The sequence below is a fragment of the Motacilla alba genome, chromosome Z, assembly GCF_015832195.1.
Source record: "Motacilla alba alba isolate MOTALB_02 chromosome Z, Motacilla_alba_V1.0_pri, whole genome shotgun sequence".
In the NCBI taxonomy this organism is placed as follows: domain Eukaryota; kingdom Metazoa; phylum Chordata; class Aves; order Passeriformes; family Motacillidae; genus Motacilla; species Motacilla alba.
This window is the reverse complement of record NC_052046.1, coordinates 53789295-53798403: the sequence shown is the minus strand read 5'-3', so window position 1 is coordinate 53798403 and position 9109 is coordinate 53789295.

Here is a 9109-nt window from a genome sequence, read left to right as displayed (position 1 = left end):
CTAACGCCAGCTAACGTGTGGAAAAAATGTATGCATACCAAGAATGTCTGGAGGCAGGTACTGAGATAAGTAAGTCAGCTGAGGTTGCCACTATGCTAATGAGCAGCAGCAGTCAGTGGGCTCACCCTCCTGCCACAACCTCCAAGACAACGCACTAACCTTTTAAAATACTGCTGACTGTTAAAAACAAACTTAAGAGTACATCACAATGCAAGTATATCAGTATTTTGCCAACATGTGGCATCGATTTCCCATCTTAAACTGGTTAGTATTTAGAAGAAATCATTTATGAATGTCAAGAAACCCCACGCTGGATTGTTTCATTCTGTTTTCACACTACTGATGTTACCCCATTTACAGCAAAGAACAAAAGTACACATGTAACTTTCTAAAAATTATACACTAAAATCCATGCAGAGACATTTAACCTTCAAAACAAGTGGCTACAAACTCAATTTAATTAGTTATTTGGTCAAAGTCACAAAAAAAGAAAGAAGGAGAACTCCAGATGCAGTAAACTTACTACATGAAGCAAAGCTTCATCTTAGCATTCACAGAAAGAGCTTCTGGTTACCAATATAAGTGCTCACATTTTAGGAAATGGGAGAGGTTAGGAGGTTGTTTTCAGCTGCACACAGTTGCATCGACTCATTCTGAAAAGTTTTTGTCAAGATGAGTATACACATACTAACTTGTAATACTAACTTGTACTACTTATCAGGTAGTCCCCACCTACCAGTAATAGAAATGCTAGCAAAACACTTTAGGGCATGTTAGCTCTTCTATTAACAGTAATAACAGATGGCTCCTCCTGTCTTTGAAATAGAGGATTATTAATAAAAAGAATGACTAAATTGTTAGGGGACTGCAGTACGACTAGATGAACACATAAAAATAACAATATGATTCACCTTTGAGCTAAAGGAGTCTGAGTTCACTGTTCCAGTTAAGCAATCTCTTAAAAAATGTCAAAGTCAGTCTTCAGATTAGTAGGCAATTTGAAACACACTGTGTTTGTTTATCCAGACTACATTTAAGCTGGTGCTAAGCACAGTGTTGGGTCACCTAATTCACCTTTGCTCATTGGATGTGTAAGCAATGGAACATGGTGGTATGCTGGTGATCATCAAAGGCAGGTACAACTGCTTATAAATGCAGTAAAGCATATTGCTGACAAAAATTACAAGCTTTTTTATTCCTTGGCTTTACTTTTTACCTGAACTTTCACTCTCACATTGTTAAAATGCTACCTTAAGGAAAAAAGGAATCCATCCTCCAGAGTCTGAGACCAAGGCAAGGGGAAATCTTGTAATATTTTCACACAGTCACATTTTTACGGTTTTGGCTTAAGCTGTGATATCCCATTTGTTATGCCACTAGAATAGCTACAGACCTACTTATCACACAAAGATTTTTTAAAGAATAATACCTCTAATGCTTATCGAACACTTAAGCCTTCACTGAATACTGCCAGTGGTTTTGGGGATCTACTTCCACGAACGTTCCTCTCCCCAGAACAGAAGTAAAAAAAAGAAACATTTAATAGAAAGGGTAAGGAAGTAAAAGTAAAGGTAATACACAGAATAACTGGAAAACCATGTAGCCAGTATCAAGATGTGAGACTTCTGAATCTGAAAAAAGTCTCACTGGGGAAGGGCAGAAAAACCTGCAACCAGACTTTTCCTGGGGGATTTATATACCTGTAGAAATTGAGCCAAACAGTTTGAATTCAACACTGTTGCCAGTAGCTACCACAGATTTGTTACTTATTGCAATTTGCCCACCTCATAATGACCTGCTTGTCCCAGGCAGAAATACAGTTCAGCAAATCTTCAAACTTACAGGAGATCAGTTACTTTTCTGAAAACTATTCCTGAACTAAATCCAATTTTATAAATACTGGGTGACGTCTCAAATGAAGGTGTATAGAAAACCTCATCTATAAGTCTTGCAATAATATTTTTACTAGGTAGCAGACTATTTGTATGATCCAGTTCAGAACTAATTTCTATGAAGTAGCAGTTTGCTCCTTAAGTAGCATTGCAATAACAGGTAAAACAGTCTTTCCTATGTTTCACTGCAGTTAGGATAGACTATTGCATTGTTAATAGAACAGCCAGAGAATGTAGGTGTACAAGTGTACTGGCCCTAGGCTGTTATTTTGCCTATGCAAATAGTTACAACCTATTGCATCCAGTCTCAGAAATGCAAGAACAGGAAGAAGGCTAACCCAGAAGGACAGAGAGCTCGAGGGGGAAGGGTGTGCTGTGGGACAGCAGGAGCAGGACAGTGTACGGCCACAGCCAGGAGTGAACCTGGCAGCTGGTAAAGAGCTGCTCAGATAAAATACTCACTCTAAACAACAGCCTCTCTGCAGGCTGTCTTGGGAAGCAGAAATTGCCCAAGCCTGGCGTACATGAACCGATGGTGAGGGAAAGGCATTTGCTGCCATAAGCTGTGAGCAGAGTAAATTAGGCTTCTGTCTTTCTGAGCCACTGCATGGTCTTGAGGGAGAATTCTTAAGAAAAGGGAAGACCATGATCTGGCTCTACAGGAAGAAGCTACCAAAAACCAGACATGGTCAGGTTTTCACTTTTCTTGTTAATGTACTCAGAAAAAAATCTCATCTTCTCAACCGGAATCTCCAAATGACTAATTCTTATTTTTGATCTCCCATGTGCACGCAGTTTCTAACTCTTGAGTGATCTTGTAACAGCTGACAGAAATGTCTCTCTGATGAATCTGTCTGCTGATGACTGCAGCAGTTGATGACCACTACATTCAAAAACTTGTGTTTCCCAAGCAGAGGCACTGAACAGGCACCCTGTAACACCTGCATGTTCAAAAATGATGTGCAGTCAAAGTTTTTTCAATTTCTTGGATAGAGCTTACTAAATAGTAAAAAAACCCACTGGAAACCCACAGAATTTCCAAGTTATTAATATCAATATTCATATCAATATTGATTTTTAAGTAGTCTGGAGTTTTCTAAATACATTAAAATGTTTTTAGGTTTGGCCCTTTTTTTAATGAAACAATTAGACTTGTTTGCTTTCTTCTCCTCTTTCTTTTCTATCAGGTGTTGTCAGGGATACTTGTGTTGACTTCCTTATTTGTGTTTCTTTAATGAAGACAGAATGTACAGGCACCCAGCAAGGTCAGTAATTTACAAAAACAAAATCCTAGGTGAAAGCAGCACAACATAACTCAAGATGTTCTCTCACAAATGATGCCTTAAGTTTTAGCTTTCATATTCTTCAGATTCTGTGCTGCCTAGGTGTGTAGCTTTTGCACATCTCTATCAGTTTTCACCAATAACTCTGAAAGGCTGTCACACATCTGTTCCTCCATGCTCACCACAAAGATTAGTGTAATGACAAACCAAGCTGGTTAAACCAGGTGCCAGTATATGAGGTAGGTTCCTTATGGCCTCCATGACAGAAGGACACCTATCACGGGGAAAGCTCTGAGCACTTGCAGAAACTACGTGGCCTCCATGCTTCTCCCATGGGAAAAGAGGAGGTGCTGGAGCCATATGGGCACCCCATGGACTTCAGATCTGGATGTATGGAAGTGAAAAGAAACCAAAACAGGCAGACCCTCCAAAGGCTTTTCTTCCCCCTGAATTTACAAAATCTTCCTAAAATTCACACTAAGAATGAAAAAAAAAAAAAAAAGGCAAATAGCAGTGAGATGTTGTGTTACCAGATGGTGAATTGTCACTGAAATAAAGTTAAAACTAAAAGAACCACAGACTCTGCATTTTCGCAGTGTACCTGAGGAAATTCATAGGTTTATTCTGTTGGGCATAAAAATGGCTGTATCCCTAGGACAGCTGACCTAACATCCAGCCACCATTAGGCAGCAGAGCAACAGATGCAGATCTTTCAAAGCTTGAATGCAACATAATCTTTCTCAACTCTGGCTTTGCTCATAAATTTATGTAGCTACACATTTGCATATATATTTATTAATATGTGTCTTCTGTAACACATCCTATCACACCTGTCTACCTAGGTGAGTTGTCACCACTGTCTCACAACCTCTGAGCTTCAGGTCACTAAAGATTCTGAGAAACCTTCTTGTGTTTCCTCAAGATTCCCACTGCATTACATTCCTACTTTAGGAGAAGGCACTTAAAAAAAGTACCGTTTGAATGAGAAACATGGAAAAAACTAAGCCATTCATCAATAGTAATTATTCATTTGAAGCTGGCATAAAGTTAGGAAGCTTATAAATGGAAGAAGTGCTGGTGAATGGCAACAGGCAAGTAAAAACACCTAAAATGGATTAGGAGTAGTAGTAGCAGTAGTAGTAGTAATAATAATGATAATGATGATTATGATAACAACAACAACAACAACAACAACAACAACAACAACAACAACTTACCAGGCTAAGCAAACCAGAGAGGGAAAAATCCAGAATAAGCCATTGGTGATAAAAAGAGTGCCTCTTCTGGGTTCTATTTAGCATTCACAAAAAACCCCCACCTTTTCCCAGGCTGGTCCGAGAGGAAAATAGAGAACCAACTTTGCAAAAAGTGTAGCAGCTGAAATCACAGTCAAAAATGAGAAGGGTGTCTAGGCAGCCTCAGAAGAGAAATTCTGAGGGGACTTTACCCCTTTACCCCACTTTGTCCCTGTATGATTTGGCACAACAGAGTACTTTTCCCTCCACCAGCCCCCCACCACCACCCGCCCCCAGGACCTGCTAGACCAGGCAAGTAAGTTAACAAAACTGGTGACAACATTGTTTCTGTGGGTTCACATCACTAGCCTCATGCATTTTTACTCCCTTCATACTCTGGCAATTGAGAAAATGCCCAGAGCAGGTACTGAACCTGTCTGAAAAGCCTCCCATGAACTGAAAATCTCAGAACACCAAAAACATCTAGACCAGTGATCTAGCTGATCACTGCTCCCTTTAAGGCATAGCATTTTAAGATAAAGGTGCCCGAATTCAGATTTAGCAGGCCAAAATTATGTTTATTTACAGCAGCTTGGTTTTGAGCTGATGTATTGGTTTCGGCTGGGATACAAGTTCACTTTCTTCATAGTAGTTTGTATGGTTCTGTTTTGGATTTGTGGCCAAAATGACACTGATAACAAACAAATCACAGAACCACAGAATGGCCTGAGTTGGAAGGGAATTTAGAGATCATGTAGTTCCAACCCACCTGCTATGGACAGGCACACCTGATGACCAAGGTGCTCAAACCCCCATCCAATCTGGTCTTAACCAGGGGTAGGGCATCACAACTTCCCTGGGCAATCTGTTCCAGTGCCTCACCAACCTCTCAGTAATTTTTTTTTTTAGTCAGTGCTAAGCAGGCTTACACAGAGTCAAGCCACTTTCTGCTCCTCCACCCACACCACCAGCAACTGGGAGTACACAAGGAGTCGAGAGGGGACACAGTTGGAACCGCTGAACCCAAACGATCAAAGGGATATCACAACCTGACCATAAGGCAACATGCTCAACATACAGAGCTGGGGAGAAAAAGAAGGAAGGAGTGTGTTCATAATTTTTCTCTCCATCTAATGAGAGCTGTCAACGAGAGACACTTCTCACAGTTACTGTGTGTTGCAGCCTACCAGAGAGAATAGAGATTCCAAATCTCCAATTACTGAAAACTAAACAAAATTCTATTGTAAAGGAAATTTTTCCCAAGAAAATTGATTCCAGAGAAAACAGCAGCAGCCAGTACCCATGAATCTTTCCTCCTGGGAATACAGTACCTGGATAGTGTAATCTTATTGGTGGACCATGTTCCAGGTTCATCTGTTCAGTAAGTATGACTGTATCAGTGATGGAACTCCACCAAAGCCAAATCTTCTACTTAAAAGAGTATCAGACCAACTTTGGTGATCAGCAACGTCTCATTAATTTTACTGCTTGATCCCAAAACCTGCAGTTTTCAATTCACTACTTTCACCATACTGATTTTCTTTTCTGTTCCAGTGGTAATGCAGTAGGAAGTGAGCCAGCAGATAACTTGAGGTCTTTTATTGCTGTATAAATCTATGCCATCACATACCACTGTGACACCCTTGGAAGATGGCAGCTTCTTGTCTGAGCACTGCTATTGATCCTTCAAGTAATACAAGAATTCTCTCCTAAGGCAATAAGCTTTCTTTTTTTATTATTTTATATTGCATTTCTGGCCTCCATTTTTCCTCTTTGGCATAGTTCATCTTCTATTCTGTCATTTCTCTCCTGCAGCTATTTTCCACTATGAAACACCATGTTCCATATGCCCCCCGACTGCATCTTGCTCTTTCCTTTCTATATTTAATTTGTTTCCTAATTCACACTTATGATGTCTTCTGACTCATGCTTATTCTGTGCAAGTCACTAAGAAATGTGCAAAATTTAATTTTCTAAATTTGTGTAACATTTCTTCAGCTTTTTCCCCTCTGCTGTCTACATACTGGCTGAGTGAGTTTTAGTCTAAACTGAGTGAACAACAGATTAAGCCACTTATCTCCAGGTATTCCATAATTTCTTTAAATAAGGGGGGAAAATAACATTTGGAACAGAACTCACTTGTGCTTCTTTTAAGCAACGGCTCCAGGCAAATAGGCCTTCTATGCTTCAGAAGCTCTCCCCAAGGAGCACCAGAATGTGGAAGGAGACTGGAGCCTTAAGCAGAAGGACATCTGCAACCCTACCCTCCCCCAGTCATTTCCTTGACCTGTTCTTCCTTCCCCTAGTTTTCCTTTCTCTGACTGATGATTTTTGCTGTGTTCCTTATTATTACTTTTTACATCATAAAGGCCAATTTTCACATTAATATTCTGCGTGTTCTTTCAGTTCACTCTTTAAGACAGTGTTACCCCTACTTCAAATGGATGAAGACAGAGATGAAGTTCATGGTCTTCATGGCTTAATATAAGTCTGTGCTAGAAAGCCAGCACTTCATTTTGTGAGTCAGTATCTCACGGAGAGAGTCTACTTTACATACCAGGCCTCAGGGAGCAGCATGGAAAGTACTCTGTGGATTATTTTCCTACCATTGCTAAAGGCTGCTTTGCTTGCTGCCTACTGAAATACATAACAGAGATAAAAAGATAAAGTTTCAACATGGCATATTTGAATTTTCTTTTAACTGCTTATATTTTAGCAGTGAGGTTTGGACTTATAAACATCTAACCAGACAACACTAAGAAGTGAAATAAAGAAATAAATTTAATTCCTTTGAACTGTGGCTTGAAATGCTTAGAGTCTACCCATTTTTCTGATAGACTAGATACTATATGAGAAACACTGCACTTTTTTTTTTTTTCTGCAGCAGCCCTCCAAAGAGGTCACAGCTGGTCAACTCAAACACTACAGAAACCTCATTCTTTGGAGTCAGTCTTTACTCCTAAGACTGTTCATAGGTCACTATTGCAGTGTTAGGACAGGCACATGGGTCTACTGTTATGACCCTCAAAGCATTTAAAAATCATTCAAAAACAGTGCTGTGCTGCATTCAAACTACTTGCTCATAATATATTATATTGGCTTGAAAGACATTTCTTCTGTCTTTACAATCCAAATATGATGTACTATAGTGGTGACATAGTACAGTGCATTTTCACACCTAACATAATTCTGGTTTCAAGACCAAAACCTTCATCCTTTGAAGCCAACAAAGACCTTGCTAATAATGCTAACGTATATGCACATACTAGCACACAAAATTACTTTTTTTTCCTAGTAATAATAGTATTAATTTCATTTAAAAGGAAAAAAAGCAATTTTGCCTTTTGATTCCTGTTTTATATAAAAGACCAAAACACTGGATTTTCCAAAATAGAAAAAAAAGGAGATTGTAAGTGTACTTGTAAAATCAGTCATGTGTGTTTTTCTTTAAAACTAATAATTGCTGCAGGATCAACTGGCACAGATACATCAAATAGCCTACAGCAGTCTGCACTTTTCAATGTACTATCAACTACTAAAAGTCTTGAGAGAGGTTCTGCCTTATTTCCACAAAGCTACATTTAAGAGGATTATCTCAAATGCAGGAAAACAACAAGGAACAAAAAAAAATGTGGCAAGCTTAGGCTGTAGCTCCTTTCAGATTCTCAAATTTAGCAGGGCGGAGCATAGCCCAGTCAATTCTACTGCTTGGGCTGAATGGACAAACCAGAGTCACTAAGACTGCTGACAGAATTCACACTGTGTGAGCAGTAAGCGACCACTTCTTCTGAAATAGGTGAAATGTTTTTAGGAAAAATAAGTGTAAGAACCAAGCACATAATTTTTGAAGAGACTTCAGTACCTTTGCAAAGTAACTTTTTTGGAGGACAGTTTGTATTTTGTAGTTGTTGGCCTCTTGTCAAGCAGAGACTACAGAACTGTAAATCATGACAGTGCAAACAGGAACAGCTGACATTTTAACTTCACAGTGCCATCCTCTGGCCTTCTTCTGAGCATAGGAAATTACTGCCTGCATGGCAGCTGCATTTTGCAGTGGGAACAGCATGCCAGAGGGGTTGCATGACTGGAGAAAAGTGACAGCGAATGAGAAGTTAAACTGCTGATCTCCTGATGCCTGCTCAATTGGCTTCATCTGTGCCAGGCAATACAGGGACACCCCTAGAGATAAACAAATTTTGCTGCACAGCCAACACAATCTGACTTGTCAGTTATTTCCACTAGTGCCACTAGTAGGAAATTAAGGGTCACTTATTACACTGAAACTGATAATTTGGTAAATATCTGATATATCTCCAAACTTATCAGAAGTCAAGAAACCTATTTTCAACAAGTATGAAAGGTTTGTATAATCCAGCTTCTTTGACTCTGAAAATGTCTAGGAGCACTTATAGAGCTGCTTTCAGGTGGGTCGCAATTAAGAAGCCATAGCTTTAATCTTGTATTTGGTGCCTACTGGACAATGATCAGGATAGCTCCAAAAATCAGCCAGGTTTACTTAGCGGCAGTATAAATCGGCCCCTTTGACACACTTGTAGAGCGGCATGTAGGCACAGTGTACCAGGCAGGTGAGAGGACTCCACGTCCACCAGCAGCTCTGACTCCTTCCTTCAGTGAAGTCAGTAAGGCTGTTAACCTGCTCAGTGGTTTCACAGTCAATCTCCTGCTGCCCCGTAGCTTT